Raw genomic sequence first — 22,891 nt, forward strand, 5'->3', positions numbered from 1 at the left:
TTCTGCAACAGCTGGAGGGCCATAGTTTGAGGATCCCTGCTCTAGCTTGTCTGAAAAGAAAAAATATATATTGTTAGGGGGTTCTAAGTAATTTTTTATAAAAAAAAAAAAAAATGATTTCAACTTGTAAACAAGTGTCAAAAAGAGGCTCGGTGGTTAAAGCTATTTCTACAATAATTGTGGTTATATCTACAGCTCGCTGATCAGATCCAATGTTCCGTGAGCTGTAGATCAGAATTTTTTTTTTTTAGGGGTTCCCTGAGATCTCAAACGTTTTGCCAGGGGTTCCTCCACGGTAAAAAGGTTGAGAAACACTGTTCTAAATAATAGTAAAAATCCTCCTATTATTAAGTCTCTCGTTACCTTGTCAGGAATAAGCCTGATCTGATATTGATGAAAAAGGACATTTATTCAGGAGAGCTAATCACTTATTTTCTCCATCAGAGTGCTACAACATACTGTATAGTGCTCCAGTGCAGTGTGGACATGCTACACACTGGCATTGAAAGCAGGCGTTTAAGGGTGCACGTTAAGGGCTTGTTCACACTTTGACTAAATTTTTAACTCTTAACAAACCCTCCTATAGCGGTAAAACTTCAGTGTTTATCCTTATGACACATCACAGGAAGCACCTCCATGGTTAACAGAGGACAGAATTAAAATTAGACTTGGGAAACCTAACATTAATAAATCACCGGGACCAGATGGCTTCGAGGGTACTCAGTCAAGTAATTGCCAGATCATTGTTGCTAATTTTTACTGACAGTCCACTGACTGGAATGGTACCAGGTGATTGGAGAAAAGCCATTCATAAACGACCTGGAGTATGGGGTAAACGGTTCAATCTCTGTATTTGCGGACGATACTAAGCTAAGCAGGGCAATAACTTCTCTGCAGGATGTGGAAAACTTGCAAAAAGATCTGAACAAATTAATGGGGTGGGCAACTACATGGTAAATGAGATTTAATGTAGAAAAATTTAAAATAATGCATTTGTGTGGCAAAAATATGAATGCACTATACATTGGGGGGAGAACCTCTGTGGGAATCTAGGATGGAAAAGGACCTGGGGGTCCTAGTAGATGATAGGCTCAGCAATGGCATGCAATGCCAAGCTGCTACTAACAAAGCAAACAGAATATTGACATGCAGTAAAAGGGAGATCAACTCCAGAGATAAAACGATAATTCTCCTGCTCTACAAGACTCCGGCCGCACCTAGAGTATGCTGTCCAGTTCTGGGCACCAGTCCTCAGGAAGGATGTACTGGAAATGGAGTGAGTACAAAGAAGGGCGACAAAGCTAATAAAGGGTCTGGAGGATATTAGTTATGAGGAAAGGTTGTGAGTACTGAACTTATTCTCTCTGGAGAAGAGACGCTTGAGAGGGGATATGATTTCATTATACAAATACCATACTGGTGACCCCACGATAGGGATAAAACTTTTTTGCGGAAGGGAGTTTAACAAGACTCGTGGCCACTTATTAAAATTTAAACAAAAGAGGTTTCTTTCTTTTCCAGTGTTTTTATTGAAAATAGCATATAGAAAATATACAACATACATTCCTTGAGTATAAAAAGGAAAGGAACAAGGGGACATATCTCGGCCAACATGGCCTGCAAGGATCACATAAACAGACTTTGTCATCTCCATTATCTCTACATGAGGTGAAAACGGCTATCCGGTTGCTCACAACCAATTCTGTCCCTTTCATTCTCATATATATGTATTCAAAATACAGAGTGTCATAAATTTGGAAGTATAACTGTCCATCTTTATATTTGTATTGCCCCTAAAACTATTTCCATACCGCTCGTGTGTTCCTTGGAGAGAAGGTATGATGCCGGGGACCCAACCATCCACCCCATTTGGGATCTACACTGTGGACGGGAGGGCCCCAGCCCCACCCCCACCCCCCTCCGCCTTATAACTAATACATTAAATACCACATCTTGATCCTTCGCATATAGTGCTAGGATAACAACATAAAACAGGTAAACCTGCACAAACAAAAGAAGAAAGGAAAGGATAAGAGAAAAGAGGAGAATGAGGGAGAAGAGAGAGGGTGGGGGAAGGGTTGGGGTTGAGTGCACCCCTAGGGATCTCCATTAAGATCCATTAACTGTCAAAACCCATAGTCAGATAGGACAGCCACGGTTTCCAAATCCTGTCGAAAGCCCGCTGTTTATCCAAAAGAATCGCTGAAAGGCGTTCGTTAATCATGATCCACATCAGCTTCGCTCTTACCAATTCAAAAGGGGTCAGAGGCTTTCTCCAAGATCTAGCAACCGCGATCCTAGATGCTGTGAATACAAAAGATATGAGTTTCTGTGTGCCCAGGCACTCCTTCCACTTGACCCCCAATAGTGCCTGTTGTGGAGATTTGGTTAGATTGACCTGGGTCAGTGAGTAGATAAAAAAGTAAATGCGTATCCAAAATCGTCTCACTTTAGGGCAAGTCCACCAAGTATGATATATTGTACCTTCCTTGCCGCATCCCCTAAAACATAGTGGGGAGGCATCAGAGATATATGTCGCAATTCTCGCTGGAACCATGTACCACCATAATAGAACTTTGTAATTCGCCTCTATCAGGGAGGTATTTATATAACCTTTAGAGGCTAATTGTGCCATATTAAACCATATATCCATTTCCATCGTTACCTCCATATCCTGTTCCCACTTTTGCATATAAAATAATTTTTCCGTCTTGGAGGTCAGGATACTATAAATTTTTGATATGTGACCTTTATGTTTATCAAAAGACCTGCATAAATATTCCATTGGGGTGGAGGTTGTGATATCGGTCTTGCGCTGTAGGGTTTTCAGAAGGTAACAATAAAATTCTGTATTAGGTAACTGATGCTTTTCTATGAGAGATTGTTTCGATATTATACCTCTATGATCACATAGGTCAGCTATACGTATCAAACCCTTGTTAGTCCACCATGATAGTCTGTGAGGATTAAGACCCAGGGTGAAATCTGGATTGCCCGTTAACGGGGCTAAGGGAGCATGAGTGGAGCGAAAAGTAAAAGGCCTTTGTAATCTGTCCCATAAACTCAATGAAAAAGATAATGTAGGGCACAATATAGTCATTGTATACAAAAAAGGCTGCGCTGCCACTAGTGAGTGAGTGCAAAAGTAAATCACTTAGATAACTGCAGCTAGTGTACCCATATGTAATGAATAAACAGTGAAGAAAAAATTGAAATTAAAATTAAAATTAAGATATTGAAAAAAAATTCCAACATGAATCCCATAAAATAAACATAAAAAACTGAGCATGAGAGGTCAGATTCAAAACTGGATGGAGTAAGCAAAGTCCATAAAAAAAGTTCATTGATGGAAAAGTCTTTCAAAAGAGGAATACACCAGTCATCCAAACGATGTGAGACATGCAATATTGTCACCCTGAGGAGCGTGATGACAGGAAAGTTCCTCCACCTCAAAACCAACTGCCCCTTACCAGATCGAGTGATCTCTTGTTAGGGAGATCGTGTGAGCATGTGGCTGTGTCCCCCAGCCACAGGGTCTCTGCTGAGAATGAATCTCAAAGGGTCACCTCTCAGGGGGTCCTCTAGAAGGTGCATGAACGCTCAGGCCCCATGGATATATGTATGAGAGGAAACTCCATAGCGTAACACAGTTTAACAGTTTATTAAAAAATTAAGAAACACACTTACAAATTAGTCGTGTCAATTCGCGTATTAAAATCACAAGCCAGCTGGCACTAAGCTGCTGCCCGTTGCTTCCGGGATCAGCGATGGATGGTGATGACGTCAGCACACAGCTCCTCCCTACGCCGTTTCGAAAATCTGTCGTCTTCCTGGGGCACGGGCGGTGTGCTGACTCACCACCTATAAGTATCCTATCAGCCCCTTTCTGAGATCAAGGTGTCCGATGCTAGCGTCGCCATCTTAAAAGTGGGCAAAAATGCCCTTTTTTCTATTAAAATAAATAATATCTATTGCTGAAGTGACTGAATAAGGGTATGTTTATAACCTTGTGTTACAGGAAGACGACAGATTTGTCGAAACGGCGTAGGGAGGAGCGGTGTGCTGACGTCACCACCATCCATCGCTGATCCCGGAAGCAACGGGCAGCAGCTTAGAGCCAGCTGGCTTGTGATTTTAATACGCAAATTGACACGACTAATTTGTAAGTGTGTTTCTTAATTTTTTAATAAACTGTTAAACTGTGTTACGCTATGGAGTTTTCTCTCATACATATATCCATGGGGCCTGAGCGTTCATGCACCTTCTAGAGGACCCCCTGAGAGGTGACCCTTTGAGATTCGTTCTCAGCAGAGACCCTGTGGCTGGGGGACACAGCCACATGCTCACACGATCTCCCTAACAAGAGATCACTCGATCTGGTAAGGGGCAGTTGGTTTTGAGGTGGAGGAACTTTCCTGTCATCACACTCCTCAGGGTGACAATATTGCATGTCTCACATCGTTTGGATGACTGGTGTATTCCTCTTTTGAAAGACTTTTCCATCAATGAACTTTTTTTATGGACTTTGCTTACTCCATCCAGTTTTGAATTTGACCTCTCATGCTCAGTTTTTTATGTTTATTTTATGGGATTCATGTTGGAATTTTTTTTCAATATCTTAATTATAATTTCAATTTTTTCTTCACTGTTTATTCATTACATATGGGTGCATTAGCTGCAGTTATCTAAGTGATTTACTTTTGCACTCACTCACTAGTGGCAGCGCAGCCTTTTTTGTATACAGTGTGTAATAAGTGGATGTTTCTCACATTTATGGTTGCAGCAGCACTAATCAACCTTTTTTTCACAATATACACATTTATCTTTATTGATCAGATCTAGGGATAGCGCAGTATTTTTTCTGTTTTGAATTTATGCACAATATAGTCGGCCTGTCTTTCATATGAAGCCACATCAAATGGCTAATCGGTTTTGTGGGATAGGGGGATGATTCCATTTTCATCCAGGATGGTTGAGGTAGCCCGGAGTGGCAACGAATTAATTGGGCCAACTGGGCTGCCTCAAAATATTTGACCAAGTCTGGGAGCCCCAGACCTCCTTTAGTTTTGGGGGTATAAAGGGTTCACTTGTTCACCCTAGGTCCTGTATCCCCCCAAATAAACTTCATTATCTTTTTCTGAAAAACCTTAAGGTCGGGTCTATTGATAGCTATTGGAAGAGTTCTGAACAAGTACAACAATCTCGGGAAGAGGTTCATTTTTATGGAGTACAGTCTGCCGAACCACGACGGAGGGCTATTAGCCCATCTCAATAAATCTGCTGTCAGTTTCCTATAAAGAGGGGGATAGTTGGCTTGGTACAGAGTCTATATATTGGGAGTTAGAAAGATTCCTAGATATGGGAGCCTATCTTTCTGCCATTTGAACTGGAATGACTTTTGAAGCAGTTTTACTGTCTGCGGTTCTAAGGTTAGATTTAGGGCTTCAAATTTGGAGTGATTGATCGTGAGACCAGAAAAAACTGTGACGCGTCGTAGGACCTTGTAAAGATTGGGAAGAGATGTAACCGGGGAGGAGAGGAACATTAAAATATTGTCAGCGAACAGGGAACATTTCTGTTCCCCGTCTCCACAACAAATACCTCTTATATCTTGGTGTTGTCTTAGCCTAATTTCTAGGGGCTCTAGTACCAAAATAAATAAAATAGGAGATAGGGGGCATCCTTGCCTCGTTCCCCTGTGTATATCTATTATGTGTGGTTTATAGCCTTTTATCTGCAGTCTGGCCGTAGGTGCGTTGTATAATATCTGTAATATAGTCAGAAAATGGGACCTAAATCCATATCTCCTCAATGTGTAATATATGTAGTCCCACGTGACCGAGTCGAACGCTTTACAAAGATCTAATGACAGTAGCATTCCCTTCCGTGTGCCTTGGTTGTCCCAGTTTGAGTTAAGCGCTGCTATAATGTCTATCACCCTTCGGGTTTGGTCAGGGGCCTGCCTATTGGGGACAAATCCCACTTGGTCTGGATGTATATAGTTGGCTAGAAAGGAGTTCATTCTGGTCGCTAACCCTTTAGTCATCAGTTCGAGATCTACATTGATGAGCGATATAGGGCGATAGTTAGCAGGATCTATTTTATGTCGCAGATCTAGATGAGGGTTAGATTTTTGTTCCTGAACTATCTTTTGTAACTCGTTTTCCTGTTGCTGTATCTTCTGTGCGTTACCGCATTTATTTCTAGAGGCTACTTGGATCAGTTTGCTGCGAATGGTGGCTTTGTGCGCTGCCCAATTAATGCTAGGGGACGTGTCGCTAGCATGATTATCAGTGAAGTACTGTCGAAGGGCTTTCTCTATCTCAGTATATATGATGGGGTCATTGAGTAATGAAGCATTAAGCCACCACGTTGAGGGTTTTGGTCTCATCCATAGATCTGTTAGTGTCATTTGTACTGGTGAGTGGTCTGACCATGAGCTGGGCACTGTTTTAGCCGACTCAATTGAGGAGTGAAGATTGTGCAAGTAAATGGTCTATGCGAGAGTACGTTTTGTGGAACTGGGAATAGTGAGTATTCCCAGGTCCTGGTCGTAGGTTAAAAGTCCCTCCAAATATCTATGAGGTCATAGGAGTGTAAAATCCGGGCTAGTTTAATACCCTGTTTGGGGATATGTTTCACAATAGGTTTGTGCACATTGGTCCTATCCAGGGCTTGATCAAGGGTAACATTGCTATCACCGCCCATTATAACTTGACCTTGTACATGTGGCATCAGAGTTTTTAGCATAGTTTCAAAAAATGCTACCTGACCCGTATTGGGGGTGTAGTATGATATGAGTGATAGCATTTTCATTCACTTTCCCCGCAACCATGACGTACCTCCCCTCCTTATCCCTGATGACTGTGGTGGGAGTAAACGGTACCCTCTTCGCAATGCAAATCGCTACCCCTCTTTTCTTGTCTGGGCCGTTCGATAAATAGAACGTGGGACATCTAGCATTTTAGTATCTGGAGGCTGAGGTACGCGAAAAATGCGTTTCTTGAAGGAGTAGGAAATCTATATCTAATTTATGGTAATTCTGAAATGCCTTAGCTCGTTTTGTAGGGGAATTTAAGCCTTGAACATTATGTGTTAGTATATGAGTATGTGAGTGAGATACTAAAGATCTTAGCATTATGGTTCAGCAGACTGTACTCGCCTGTTGTAGATGTTCGTCATCTCCACCGAGAAGAGGATGTTTTGATGGATCTCTTCAAATTTCAGATGTAGGGGTGCACTCAAAGAAATGGTAAAGAAAAAAGGAGTGAGAAATCAGTGTTGGGGTAAGATGAACTGGACCAGTGTCCACCTGTCCCCTCAGAAATAAGGTACACAGAAAACTGATATAAAAATAAGAGCATATTCGTATAGGTCCAGGAGACTGTAGTCTCCATCAGGTTGAGCGAGGTTGTCACCATCTTGCTGATGACGACAAGCTCGCCGAGAAGTGGCATGCGTTTCCGCCCCGGCACTTTCCGCGTGAAACATTATACTATTAGTGAGGAAAGCCTAGCAAATCTAGCTAGCTAATACTTATGTTTACTTAAGACCCACTAGGCTAGACTAGACTAGGGGGGTCAGTTTCTGCTGTAACTATATAACCTTCATATTAAAACAACAAATATAGATTAATTAACTCTAATCTCCCAATAAGGAGAGGGGATCACATCCCTCCAGAAATAAGGTAGTCACATTGGTGTCTTGAAGACAAATTAAACTGGCTTAACTGCAGCCAACATTGTGAGTTCCAAACCACTGAAGGGGAGCCAAAAAATTGGCAAAAGAATATGTCTTTCCCTTAAATGTAAACGACGGGCGAAAAGGAAATGACCAACGGTACTTGATTTGGCGGTTATTAAGCTGCGGCAATAATGGTTTCAGAGCCCGTATTTTTTGGATAGTCAATTGCGAGATGTCCGCGAAAATCTGTATTGGGTGGCCCAGGAGGTTAATTTCGCCCCTACCAAGGGCTGTGGACATTATTTGTTCCTTAATCCTGTAGAAATGCGGATTGACTATAACGTCCCTTGGTGGGCCATCTTGTCTTGGTGCCGTCAAAGCTCGATGCACTCTATCTATTTCCATGTGCTGTGGCATGATGTCTGGGATCAAATCCTGCATAAGAGTATGTATTGCATCTTCTAAGTCAGTCACCGCTTCAGGTAGGCCACGAATTCGGAAATTATAGCGCCTGGATCTATTTTCCTGATCTTCAATTTTAGCGTTGGCTTGAACTAATTGATCCTGTAATGAAGATATCATGCTTGAGTTCTGATTAACCCTCCGTACTGTGCCATCCATTTTAGATTCAATAGTGTCCAGTCTTTCCTCTATGTCATTAAAGTCATGTTTCATTTCAGCTGTAATTGATTGACAAGCCTTAGTCAGCTCTTGCTGTAGTAATGCTGAAAAACGAGCAAGGAGGACAAAATCCCCTGAATATGGTGCTGGAGGTGGGGGAGATTGATCACTCCCTGTGCTGTTTTGGCTTAGGGCAAGTTCAGCTATTTCAGCCATATTCCTCTCCATGGAGGAAGCTGGAGAATCAGCACCATCCATCCCCCCTGATAAGTATGGGAGGGGGAAAGAGAGAACCGTGGGGACTCACCCTTCTGTGACCGTGTTGTGTCCTCCTGTGACTGAGATGAGAAGGGATCTCGCTCTCTGTCTATTCCAGCAGCGGCTGTGTTTTGGATAGAGACTCCTTGTGCAGGGGGGCCTGATTACGCTGGGTCCTGCCCATCTGCCTTGCTGTATCTGTCTCTGTCCTCCGGCCCGACGCCATCTTGGAAGGGGGAGTCCCAGCTGTAGTGTTCCCCGAGCGGAATGAGTAGCTGGATGTCGGGGGTTTCTTTTTGGCTGTCCCCCTCCTCTTCGGTTCATAATACGATCCCCGTTAAATCTGCGGGCTTTGCGGCTTCCCTCTGGCTTATAATGGCTTGGAAAGGCTGGCGGCATGCAGAGCAGGTCAGATCATGTCCGCTCCCATGCCCGCGCGCATGCACACTGAACAAAAGAGGTTTAACCTTAAACTACATAGAGGGTTCTTTATTGTAAGAGCAGCAAGGACATGGAATTCCCTTCCACAGGCGGTGGTCTCAGCAGGGAGCAGATAGTTTCAAAAAACTATTAAATAAGCACCTGAACAACCCACAACATACAGGGATATACTATGTAATCCTGACATATAATCACACACGTAGGTTGGACTTGTGTCTTTTTTCAACCTCACCTGCTAAGTAACTATGTTAATATGCTTTAGTATGGGCCTTAGACTGGCATTTTACAAGTGTTAATGATGATTGGTTTGCGCAAAATTTATAGCGTCTACAAAATAGGGGATAGTTTTATGGCATTTTTATATTTATTAGTAATGGCGGCGATCTGCGATTTTTATCGGGACTGCGACATTATGGCAGACACTTGACACATTTTTGGGACCATTGTCATTTATACAGCAATCAGTGCTATACAAATGCATTGATTCCTGTGTAAATGACACTGGCAGTGAAGGGGTTAAGTGTGTCCTAGGGAGTGATTCTAACTGTGAGGGGAAGTGGCTTGAACACAGGACAGAGAGCAGTAGATAACTGTCTTGTCACTAGGCAGAATGGGGAATGCTTTGTTTACATAAGCATCTCCCCCTTCTTCCTCTCCGTGCCATGATCACGGGCACCCGGCGGACATCGAGTCCGCGGGACCCGCAGTCACAGAGACTGCGGTGAGCACACACACGACACCGCTTCTTAAAGGGGACATACCTGTAAGCCCTTTTGCCTGCCAGTGCCATTCTGCCAACGTACATTGGCGTGCGCTGGTCAGCAAGCGGTTAAAAATGTTCCCTCAAGCCCTATGCACAGTTTTGCCACGTTTAATGCACATTAAGGCACGTCAAAACCGTTCCACAAACAGCTGTTTTTTTGTGACATTACAGGAAATAAGCAATTTGAGGTGAATGTTTCCTGTGCATGCTCCATTAGCAGGGAAGGCAGCAGCATGGATTCCGTTACTGGGCTTTATCTGATGTTTGGCCTATGAGCAGTTGGCTGAGCAGAGGAAGAGGAGAAAGGCATCCAACTGTCTCTCAGAGATATTCTAAAGGGCACTTTCATGCCGTGTATCATGATTTACACACCTACCCTCAGAAGTTATCCGCCATCTTCAAGCAACACAAACAGTGCCAGTGCTTTGTGGAGCGTTACTATAGACTTGTATGGGAAGCGTTGAAAGGCTTCAAACTCCTCCAGACTCGACTTGAGGCTTCAATTTTCAAGCAATCCAACACTTTATGTTTTGATGTGAACAGCACTGTGCTGTTCATAGTATCATTTGCATAGGCATTTGAGGAGCATTAAAAACATCCCTCAAACGTCTGCTTTTGCTGCCAGTGTTAACTCAACCTAACTCTATAGGAGCATTTGTTAAGAGTTAGAAATTTAGTCAAATGTGAACAAGCACTTAGAAACAATAGGGCATGAGGTATGTGCTTACGTTTTGGGCCTGTACTGTAGCCACTGGTATGGTATAGTGTTTAATGATTACCACTATGCCTTACAGTAAAAACAAGTCTTGTGCTATTTATTAATTACAGGGCTTTTTTTAACTGTTATTTGTGCCTGATAACTGATGAAAATTCTCTTAAGAGTAGGCCATAGTTTCCAGGAAAACCATAGGCAGTGTAACCCTTCTTAAGTCTCCTTACAACTGCTGATGCCTGTCAGATCCTAAGACCAATTGGTTTCTTAGCCTTTTGCTGCCTCATGCAATACATAAAACACAGGAAAATAGTAGTAGGACTTCAGCCCCAGAAGCTGCCCTCATCTTAGGCCAGTTTCACACCTATGCATTGTTAGTGCTTTTTGCATATTTGCACTACAGTCCATTTAACATGGTATCCTATAGAACACGTTCTGTAGTGCAAATCTACAAAATGCAAAAAGCACTAAAAAAAATGCATAGGTGTGAATCAGGTCTGAAAAGAATAGGATTGATGTACTGCTGTTCTACAACCAAAGAAAACACTTAAAAGGACCCTTGGATCATACAAATGTAGGCCTGCCATATATGTTTGTGATAATTTCGTAAATACTTGGTCCTTTTTTGGGCAATAGCATGTTAATGATTCTGTTGCTGGAAACAATTTTGGGAGAAGCTTGGTTGTAATTCATTAATCAGCAGAAAAATAGGATTTTTGACTTACTGTAAAATCCGTCTCTCTGAGTTCATTTACAGACACAGCGCTTCCTTATTCAGAAGGATAGGGTTATATCGCCCTCTACAGGAGTAGGGCACTAGGCAGACAATAAGACTTGGCTACACCCATGGGCAGTCCTAGGTGATATACACCCCCCTCTTTGCTATAGGGCTTCAGTTATGTAACAAGCAGTATCAGAAGCATTAAAAAAAAAACGCCATAGAGGGGTGGGTGCTGTGTCTGTCAATGAACTCTGAGAAACTGATTTTACAGTAAGTCAAAAATCCTATTTTCTCATTTGTTCATTGACAGACACAGCGCTTCCTTATTCAGAACCATAGGAATGTCCCAAAGCAGTGCCAAAGGGGTGGGACAGCCACAAAAAAAAACAGGTCAACCAGGCAACCTAGAGCTTAAAGAGAACAACTGGATCCCAACCTGAACCGTAAGAAAAACCCCTTCATGAGGGAAAACACCCCCTAGACCGCAGCCTGCAGAACCTTGCAGCCAAAAGAAGCGTTCGCAGATGCCAGCACATCCACCTTCCGACCGACGACCAGGTGGCCGCCTTGCAAACTTGCGTCACTGATGCCTGGTGACCGAAGGCCCAGGAGGCACTCAGCACCCTAGTAGAGTGCGCCTTCACCGGGAAGGGAGGAACCCGACCCCTGACAGAATAGGCCTGAGTCACCGTCTGTCTGAGCCATCTAGAAATGGTCGCCAAGGAAGCAGACAGCCCTCTTTGGCCCGTCTGCGAGCACAAACAGGGAGTCTGACCTCCGAAAGTACTCAGTGGTCGCCAAATGCACCCCACCCGAACCCAATCCAAGGTGTGTAAGGCAAATTCCCTCAGATGTTGCGGCCTGGGACATAGGGAAGGCAACACGATGTCTTAATTTCAATGGAAATCAGAAACAACTTTTGGAAGGAACGAAGGACAAGGACGAAGAACCACCTTGTCCTTATGAATCACCAGGTAGGGTGTGCAACAGGATAGCGCCGCCAATTCCAACACCCTGCGAGCAGAAGTGATAGCCACCAAGAAGGCCACCTTCTGTGACAAAGTTAGCAGGGGAATTTCTCGAATATCTTCAAACGGAGGCTTCTGTAGAGCCAAAAGCCCCAGATTCAAGTCCCACGGTGGCAAGGGAGATCGCACCGGTGGAACCACATGTCGTACCCCCTGAATGAAGGTATGCACCAGGAAATGCGAAGCTAGGGGGCATTGAAAGAAAAATGCCAAAGCCAACACCTGGCCCTTGATGGTACTCAAGGCCAAATTCTTTTTAACGCCCCTCTGAAGAAAAGTCAAAATCCAAGTCACCGAAAAGGAACGTGGGTGAAGCCCCACTGACCATGAAATGTACGCTTTCCACGTCCAATGATATACCTTCCTGGAAGTAAACTTCCTAGCTTTAAGAAGTGTCAGAATCACCGACACAGGTAAGCCTCTATCCTTCAACAGCTGGCTTTCAACAGCCAGGCCGTTAAAGTCAGCAACGGTAAAGCAGGGTGGAAGATCGGCCCTTGGGATAGTAGATCCTCCCTGAGAGGCAGACGCACCAGGTCGGGGTACCAGGACCACCGAGGCCAGTCCGGGGCCACTAGAATGACCGGAATTCCTTCAGTCTCGATCCTGCATAACAGACACGGCAAAAGCTTGAGAGGAGGAAAGGCGTAGATCAGACGATACTGGCCCCACGGAGCCACCAGAACGTCTGAGGTATCCGCCAGAGGGTTCCGAGACCTGGCTACAAACCTCTGCACCTTCCTGTTGATTCGAGATGCCATCCGATCTACCTCAGGAGATCCCCAGAGCAGACATCTGTTGAAATACCTCCTGATGAAGGGACCACTCCCCTTGGTCCAAACACTTGACGACTGAGGTAATCCGCTTGCCAGTGGTCCACTCCTGGAATATGAACGGCGGAGATGGCTGGGACGAAGCGCTCTGCCCACCGCAGAATGCCGGCTACTTCCAGGCCGGCTAACACACTCCTTGTTCCTCCCTGGTGATTGACATAGGTCACCGCCGTGGCATTGTCCGACTGGATCCATGTCGGGAGCCCCTGAAGTCGATCCGTCCAACGATCCAGACAGAGTCTGATCGCCCGAAGTTCCAGGATGTTGATCGGTAGCCTGGATTCCTCCATCGTCCAGCGATCCAGAGCAGAGCTCAGGCCCAGAACTCCTCCCCACCCGGACAGACTGGCACCGGTGGTGACCACTGTCCAGTACAGTGGGAGAAAGGATTTTCCCTGCCGAAGAGCCGGGGAACGAAGCCACCGGATCAGGGACTCTTTGGTTCCTTGGCTCAGCTGAATCTTACTGTCCAGAGATTCTGGACATTTGTCCCATTTTTAACAAGATCTCCTTTTGCAGAATCTCATATGGAACTGAGCAAACGGGACCACCTCGAACGTAGACATCATCAAGCCCAGCACCTGCATGCAAGTCCGCAGGGAGACCCGCCTGCTGGACAGCAGTGAGTGGGTTGCCGCTTGTAACTTCTGGAGTTTGTCCTGCGGAAGGAACATCCTGGCCAGAGCAGAATCCAGAGTCAGACCCAGATAATGCAATTTCTGAACTGGAATCAGCGCAGACTTTTGGTAATTTATCAGTCACGCAAAATCTGCCAGAATCTGAATAGTGATCTCCACATCACCCCTCAGGGTTGCTGGTGACTCTGCTCGCAGCAGAAGGTCTTCCAGGTAGCCCAAAACAACAATTCCTCGCTGGCCCACAGCGCCATAACTGGGGCCAACACCTTGGTCTTGCCTCCGCTCCTTGGTTCTTCACCAAAGGGTAACGGCGCAAACTGATAGTGCTCCTCTCCCACAGCACAGCGGAGAAACCGCCGGTGTCGTGCACAAATTGGAATGTGCAGGTAGGCATCCTTGATATCGATGGAGGCAAGAAAGTCCCCCCTGATGAAGAGATACCACCACAGAGCGAATGGACTCCATTCTGAACTTCCTCACAAAGTGGTTCAGGGCCTTGAGGTCCAGAATCGGACATACTGTACCCCCTTTTTTGGGGATCGCAAAGAGGTTTGAATAAAAGCCCTGGAAATGCTCCAACACCGGAACAATCACCCCTTAAGGCAACAGGCCTTGAACCGCGCCCCGAAGGGCTAAAAAGCGGTCTGGAGACAGACACAGATTGGATGGAAAAAATCTGCTTGGGGGGCAAGTCTGGAACTCGATCTTGTAACCAGACAGAATCACTTCGTGGACCCACATGTCGTTTATCAGAGAAGTCTACAGGCCCAGAAACCAGCGAAGACGTCCCCCCACCTGGACTGCGGGTGAGGGCGCCTCTTCATGACGAAGGAGCCTTATCTGGGGGTTCTGGAGAAACCCGCTCTCAGTTTGCCCGACCAGGGTCGCTTGGAGCCTTCCGAGGGGGGCTTGAAGGACTTTGAGCCTTTGTCAGTGGACCCTGAGGGAGGAAAAAACTTCCTGTGTGCTGAGAAGGAAGGACCACGCTTGCGACTTGGCTCCTTCCCCTTCTTTGACTGTGGAAGAAAAAGTACCATAGTTTTCCGTTTATAAGACACCCCCCCACTTTTCCAACCCAAAATTAATAAATCTATATTTTAAAACATAAAACAGAACACATTTTTATTTAGTAATTACCCCAGGTAACATTTACATACCAGTATATTATGCAGCATATCACTTTATTTTGCCTCTGTTGCATCACTTTTCTCTTCTTCATCACTATTAGTTCCAGACAGAAGGAGGAGCTCTGTTTTCTCCACTATCTGATCGTACACTCAGTGGGAGGAGGTCCAAACTGTCTCTTTGCCGCTCTATTTCCATGCTCATTTGCATAGCTGACTACATTCAGTTTGAATTTGGCAGAGTAAGACAATCGCTTACCGGTATCTTTATTCTTTTCTGACATCTTGGGCTCAGAATGCTTCGGTCCCTGTTGCATTTGTGCACGATCCACCTCCAGCTGACGTCAGTAACATACACCTCGTGATTGGCGGAAAGCTGTTTGACAAGCTATGGGCAGCTAAGCACCTGCGCGTCTCTCTCCCAGGCTGACGCCCCTCAATTTTCAGTCTCAATATTTTAGGGAAAAGTAGCGTCTTATACATGGAAAAATACGGTCCCTGTGACACTCTTAATAATATCATCCAGAGCGGACCCAAACAATCGCCTTGAAAAGGCGGATGAGTTAGGGCTTTTTTAGAGGCCTGGTCCGCAGTCCAACACTTCAGCCACAATACCTGCCGCAGGACTACCGCTGAAACAGCTTAGAAAGCAAGGGAGCCGCGTCCAAAGAGGCATCGCAGACAAACTGCAGCCCCTGGACCAGCTGGTCCGCTAATTTAGTGAAGGCAGGAGGAAACTGATCACCCTCCAGGTCACGGCGCAACAGCTTCGCCTATTCTGTCAGCGTTTGAGACACCAGAGCAATGGCCAAGACTGGCTCAGAGACTCTGCATTCCTGTCAGCCGGAACTTTAAAGGCTGGAGAGTCTTTAACCTCATAGTGGTTTTGTTCAACCGAGAAACTGGAGGAACCACCACCTGCGGAGTCGTCCACTTCTTGAGAAGACTCTCCCCAAAGGGGTAATGCACAGCGAAGCACTTTGGGATCGCAAAAAGGGACGTTTTGGACGCTCCCATTCATTATAAACAAACTTGTCAAAAAAGGAGGGGTAAGGGAACACTTTTGCCGCGCGAGACGGCTTGTGAGTGCCAAAAGGGACCGACGCCTTTACCGCAGCCACGGCTGCATCCTCCATTTTTAAAGTTTCCTGCACAGATGCAATCAGTGAGTCCACTAGCGCTTTCTCAAGCGCAGCCACCGGGGCAGAGGAATCATCCTCACTGTCTGAAAGATCTAGGAGCGCGGACGCAGACCCCACAGGGTGGGCCCCATCCACGGCACCCGAATCAGATTCAGGATCTGACGAGACAGATGAAGCAGGGGAAGGCGGGGGACGCTTCTTGCTAGTCTACCGCCCAAGAGCCACCTCCACCTGAGATACAAAGGACTCCAGGGCCGCCGTCAGTGCGTCAATGGATGGCTGGGACCCAGAGGAACCTGCAGCCTCTGATAGGGGGTCAGGTGGGGAAACATGCTCCTGAGACTCCATAGGAGGAAAAAAAAAAAAAAAAAAAGAGAGATCCCCACACCAAGAGTGACTACTGCAATGGGACACCCCCCACGCCAGTAGCGGTAGATCACCAGGACACCATACAGCAGAGAGAGGAGGGACCCCACCAGACTCACCACCCCACCAGCGTAGCACTTGCTGCCTCAGGTGTATACCCGTACACACGTGGCATTCGAGGAAGAAGAAAACACAGGAGTCAGCGCCAGGTTACAAGGAGGAGCTTCCCCCCGCTAAAAACGCTGTCGCAGGCTACACAGTAATGGCCGCTGTTGCCTCAGCACAATATCCACCATATCATGGTTGAGCTACACAAACATGGCCGCCAGCCATAGGAAGTTAGCAGGCACTAGGGGAAAAGACGCCGGCTACAGCAAAATGGCTGCCGTCCGTGCAACACGAGGCTGCCACGGAACCAGATGAGAACCCTGCAGCCTCCAGGATGTGTGTGCGTGTGTGAGAGGATCCGGGCACTGGACCCAGTGCCTCCCCCCGTTAAAGCACAGCACCTGGCGGCGCACCCCCCCCGCCCCCAATACTCAACCCCATCCCCCCCGGGATCCACCCGGCACACTATCCCATATGGAGGGGGAAAACGGGGGTTACAAAAGGGACCTCTGGGCCAGGAAGAAAGGGTGCAGGGACAGAGGGGAACCCGCAGGACCCGGGGAGGGATCCGCATCCGTCACAAACCCAACACGGGGAGAGGGGGGACATTTATCCACCATACCAGGACCAAGCGGGCACCGCTCCAAACAGAGCCTCCTCATCACCGAAGTGGGGAGGGCTGTCAGCCATGAGGGACACTACGACTCGAGCCGAGACCCGGTCGAATGCAACCTCGTGAGACGTTTAACTCGCAGGGCCAGCCCCTGTCCAGTGGGGCTATGGTGCAGCCGACCTAGTGAGTAGCTGCGGTCTGCACGCACTCGCTGGCCAGACTAGTGAGACCACTGGATCAAGTGTCCAGCCCGTCGCCCAGCCTGGCAGTTGATTGTAGATCTCACTGGAAAAAAAAACAGGAAAACAACAAACAAAAATAAAAATTGCCAGGACTAGAGATCCCAGTAGGGAACTGGGTCCCTACTCCTGACTAGGCAGAAAAAAACACAAAGGCCTACAGCAGAGAGGAGGTTGTATATCACCTAGGACTGCCCATGGGCGTAGCCAAGTCTCTTTTTCTGCCTCGTGTCCTGCTCCTGTAGGGGGCGTTATAACAATATGGATCTGAATAAGGAAGCGCTGTGTCTGTCAATGAATGAATGAGAAATTTATGTTTGTGTGCACTAATAATGATTTTAGTGTATTTTTTTAAGTGAACTGATTAACATTTTCGCAACTATCGCGGGGTCTAAAAATAATAAAAAAGTGCTACTGAGATATATATATATATTTTTTTTTTTCTATAGGTCATGTGTTTTCAGAACATACCGTATTTATCGGCGTATAACACGCACTTTTTTCCCCTTAAAATCAGGGGAAAGTCGCAGGTGCGTGTTATATGCCGATCCCGAGCTGTCCAAATTTCAAAATCGCGGACCGCGATTTGAAAATGGCGCCGCCGGAGCCGAAGTACACAGAGCCGGTCCTCGGCTCTTTCCGGCCCCACTCGTAGTCCCGAGCGGAGCTATCCGAACATACTCGGATAGCTCCGCTCGGGACTACGAGTGGAGCCGAAAGTAAACGAGAGCCGCCGGAAAGAGCCGAGGATCGGCTCTGTGTACTTCGGCGCCGGCGGCGCCATTTTCAAATCGCGGACCGCGATTTTGAAGCCCTGGAAGCAGGGACAGGGGATCCCAGGCTGCACTGGGGCAAGGCTGCACTGGGGAGGGCTGCACTGACAAGGCTGCACTGGGGAAGGCTGCACTGACAAGGCTGCACTGGGGAAGGCTGCACTGACAAGGCTGCACTGGGGAAGGCTGCACTGACAAGGCTGCACTGGGGAAGGCTGCACTGACAAGGCTGCAATGAAGGGCATTTAAATGTAAGTTTTTTTCCCTTCAACTTCCCTCCTAAAAGTTTTTTTTCCTTAAAATTCCCTCCTAAATTGGGGTGCGTGTTATACGCCGGTGCGTGTTATACGCCGATAAATACGGTATATGGTTTGGGGGTCTTTTACAAACTGACAGCTTTACATGGAAAACGATAACCTCCAGATTTTCTGAGTAAATAGTTTAAGTTTTTGCGTACCTTTCCGTTTTCCCCCATTTCACAAAAAGGCGCAATTTAAAATGTACAAATATTTATTTATTAACTCAATACAGTTTAACTTTTATATTTAATAGGAATTTAGGAGGGATTTAGTACATTTTGCCATGCATGTGGCGAATAATGATTTTAGTGTATTTTTAGCAAAAATTGTTTTGATAAACATTTACGCAAATATCACAGGGACAAAAGAAAAATCAGTAGCACCTTCTTTTTTTTTTCTACTGGTCCTATGCTTTCAGAAAATGTATGGTTTGAGGGGTCTTTCACAAGCTCTGAAAGCTGTAAAGAGAAAATAAATAACAATGGAAAAATTGCACAAACGACCCAGCCACCCGAGTATAAAAGTGGAGTGCAGAGCCTGGCAGCAAAAGGGTTAAAAAATGTTTTTTTTTTAAATTTGTTAAGACAGGCAAATTAGTCATATAATTGTCAAGTTGACTAAGATCATCAGTTTGAGATGCTTCTGAGATTAGTCCGTATTCACTGACAGGTGCAATTGAGTTGCTTTTACGCAAAATAGATGGGCCCTAATGCTCCTATATTTGGTATAGACATCTAGGTATCCAAGGGTTAAACAGGTGGCAGAAGCAGATCTGGATGTGTTGTAACAAAAAAAAAAAAAAAAGACCTTAATGTGATTTTGTACCTTTTTTTCCAATCTTTCCCCCCCCTTTTTTTTTACTGGATGAGTATGTTTTAAAAAAGGTACTGAATTTTTTAATGTAATACGTACATATGATGATCAGGACTAAAAAATAAAAAAAAGGATGAAAAATAATCACGTGACTATGAAAAATTTCATTACAACTATATTAGCCAGTACAGAGAGCCCATTAATTCTCTTCACATATGTTTTTGTCTCTTTACAATTAGTTGAAAAAAGCCTGTTTACAGAACTCAGTAGGTCAAGGTGAAATGTATGTAGTGAATGCCAATCCCAGATTTCAATCACAGAAATCCCAGCTCCAGGAAGGCTGTTTCTACTGTGCTCGCTTTGGGTAACTACAGTGCTTGGTAAATACATTTTTTTTGTTTTTAAAGGTTTATAAACCAAAATTTGATTTAAAACATGAGTTTGAATATGTATAAACTTTACAAACAAAATTTAACCCAAAACCATTAGTTACCATTTTATGTGTAGACAAAGTGTAAGAAATATTCCATATGCATATTAACCACTTCAGCTCCAGAAGGTTTTATCCCCTTAACCGTTTCCCGACCAGTGCATGCCGGCCGGGAGCTCCGTGAGTCGGGTTGCAGGTCCCGCAGACTAGATCGCCGCGGGGATACCCGCGATCGCCTCACGCAGAGGACGAATGAGGAGATGTTAAAGTAAACAGGCATCGCCCCGTTCTGCTTATTGACAGTGTCACTGCTCCCTGTGATGGGGAACAGAGATCAGTGACGTGTCACATGTAGCCACGCCCCCGACACAGTTAGTAACATCCCTAGGACATACTTAACCCCTCCCTAGCCCCCTAGTGCTTAACCCCTTCACTGCCATTTACACAGGAATCAGTGCATTTGTATAGCACTGATTGCTGTATAAATGACAATGGTCCCAAAAATGTGTCAAAAATGTCCGATGTGTCCGCCATAATGTCGCAGTCACGGTAAAAATTGACGACCGCCCCCACTACTAGTAAAAAAAAAAAAAATTAATAATAAAAATGCCATAAAACTATCCCCTATTTTGTAAACACTATAACTTTTGCACAAACCAAACGCTTATTGCGATTTTTTTTTACCAAAAATATGTAGAAGAATACGTATCGGCCTAAACTGAGGAAAAAAAATGTTTTTTTAAATATTTTTTGGGGATATTATAGCAAAAAGTTAAAAAAAGCTTTTTATATTTAAAAAATGCTGTTTTTTTTTGTTTATAGCGCAAAAATAAAAACCGCAGAGGTGATCAAATACCACCAAAAGCTAGCTCTATTTGTGAGGAAAAAAAAGGACGTCAATGTTGTTTGGGAGCAACGTCGCACGACCGCGCAATTGTCAGTTAAAGTGACGCAGTGCCGAATCTCAAAAAATGCACTGTCAGGAAGGGGGTAAATTCTTCCGGGGCTGAAGCGGTTAATGACCAGGCCATTTTTTGTGATACGGCACTGCGGTAATTTAACTGACAATTGTACGATCATGCAACACTGTACCCAAATAAAATTGATGTCCTTTTTTCCCCACAAACAGAGCTTTCTTTTGGTGGTATTTGATCACCTCTGCAGTTTTACTTTTTTGCGCTGTAAACAAAAAAATACCGTAAATTTTTTGGGGATATTTATTATAGCAAAAAGTAGAAAATAATGCGTTTTTTTCACTCTATTCTTGTTTATAGCGCAAAAAATAAAAACCGCAGAGGTGATCAAATACCACCAAAAGAAAGCTCTATTTGTGGGAAAAAAAGGATGTCAATTTTGTTTGGGAGCCACGTCGCATGACCACGCAATTGTCAGTTAAAGCGACGCAGTGCGGAATCGTAAAAAGTGCTCTGGTCTTTGGCCAGCCAAATGGTCCGGGGTTTAAGCGATTAAGGGCCGGCCTGCCGCAGTATATGTATGTGGGCGGTCCTTAAGTGGTTAAAGTACAGCTGTGGAAAAATTTGTTGGTACCCTTCCTAAAAAAAAAAAAAAAAAAAAAAAAAAAAAAAAAAGAAGAAGAAGAAGTTCTCTTTAATTTTAAAGCGGTATTAAATCCCAAACCAAAATGTAATATACTGCAGCTTACCATGCATTAAATGTGGTGGCTGCAGTAGTTTTCTTTTATGCTCCCCCCCCCCCTCTGTTTTCACCTGGTGATCTGGCCAGTAGAGCCCATTCACACAGGGGCAACTTTGGATCCGACTTCAAGTCGCCTCAAGTCGCGCTACATGAATAAATCAATGTAAGTGAATGGATCAGTCTTAATGCACACTACTGCAGTCGCTCCGACTTCAGAAAAGGTTCCTGTACTACTTCAATCCGACTTGAAGGCAACTTGTACCCATTGATTTCAATGGAAGTTGCCTCCAAGTCTGATCACTGTTTATACTGAGGCAACTTTACAGGAAGCAGAAAGGAAACAAAGCAATTTCCTCCACTAAACAGCCAGTCCTGGAGGCGACTTCAAGTTGTGTTGTAAGTTGCCCCAAGTCGTGCTGTGATTCATACTCAAGTCGTGTCCAAGTTGCCTCCCAAAGTCGCGCTGGAAGTCGTGTTGCCCCTGTGTGAATGGGCACTTACACACCTCCTGTATTAGAGTGCCCCCACTCTGGATGATTGAACACAAGGTTCACCTTTTGACAGCAGCATTATCAGTCAGGGGGTGTTAGATGTACTAGTAGCAGATTTAGATAAACTGAAAAATTCAAGCCAAACTCCAGCTAATGCTTTATGATCAGTTACAGCAGTTTATTTTGGGATGAAGGTTTTATGTAAATAAAAGCAGATCATTATAAGCACCCCTTCTATTGTTAAATAGTTTGTTTCCTCCCTGTATTTGATACATTCTGCTGGACTTGCTGCCTGGATCACTAGATGAAAATAGAAGAAAGCCTTAAAAAGAAACTTAATGCAGTTTACTTTTAAACTGACAAAAGTAATTGGCATCCATCATTCTTTATTCCATAATACAGTGCATCTGGAAAGTATTCACAGCACTTCACTTCAACCACTTGCCGAACCAGTCGGTTCTATTGCGTGAATCACCGTAGGTGTACGCCACTTCGTGCAATAGATACAGTGGCCGTGTGGCTGGCGGCCGCGATGTCCGCTGGCCACCCGCAATCGCTCCACAGAGAGCCTGAACGGGGATCTGTCAATGTAAACATACAGACCCCCGTTCTGTCAGGGGAGTAGGGAGTGATCGTCTGTTCCTAGAGATTAGGAACTGCGATCTCCCTGTACTCCGTCAGTCCCCCTCCCCCCAGGGAACACATTTACCCATTGATTGCCCCCCCAGTGTTAACCCCTTCCCTGCCAGTGTCATTTATACAGTAATCGGTGCATTTTTATAGCACTAATCGCTGTATAAATGTCACTGGTCCCCAAAAAAATTTTTTTAAAAGTGTCTGATTTGTCCGTTGCAATGTCGCAGTCCCGCTAAATATTGCTGCTCGACAATTACTAGTAAAAAAAAAAAAAAAAAATAATAAAAATGCCATAAATCAATCCTCTATTTTGTAGACAGTATAACTTTTGTGCAAACCAATCAATATACGCTTATTGCGATTTTTGTTTACCAAAAATATGTAGCAGAATATATATATTGGTCTAAACTAATGAATAATTTTTTTTTTTAATATATTTATGAGGTGATCAAATACCATCAAAAGAAAGCTCTATTTGTGGGAAAAAAACGAGATCAATTTTG

The sequence above is a fragment of the Aquarana catesbeiana genome, linkage group LG05 (genome assembly GCF_042186555.1).
Source record: "Aquarana catesbeiana isolate 2022-GZ linkage group LG05, ASM4218655v1, whole genome shotgun sequence".
In the NCBI taxonomy this organism is placed as follows: domain Eukaryota; kingdom Metazoa; phylum Chordata; class Amphibia; order Anura; family Ranidae; genus Aquarana; species Aquarana catesbeiana.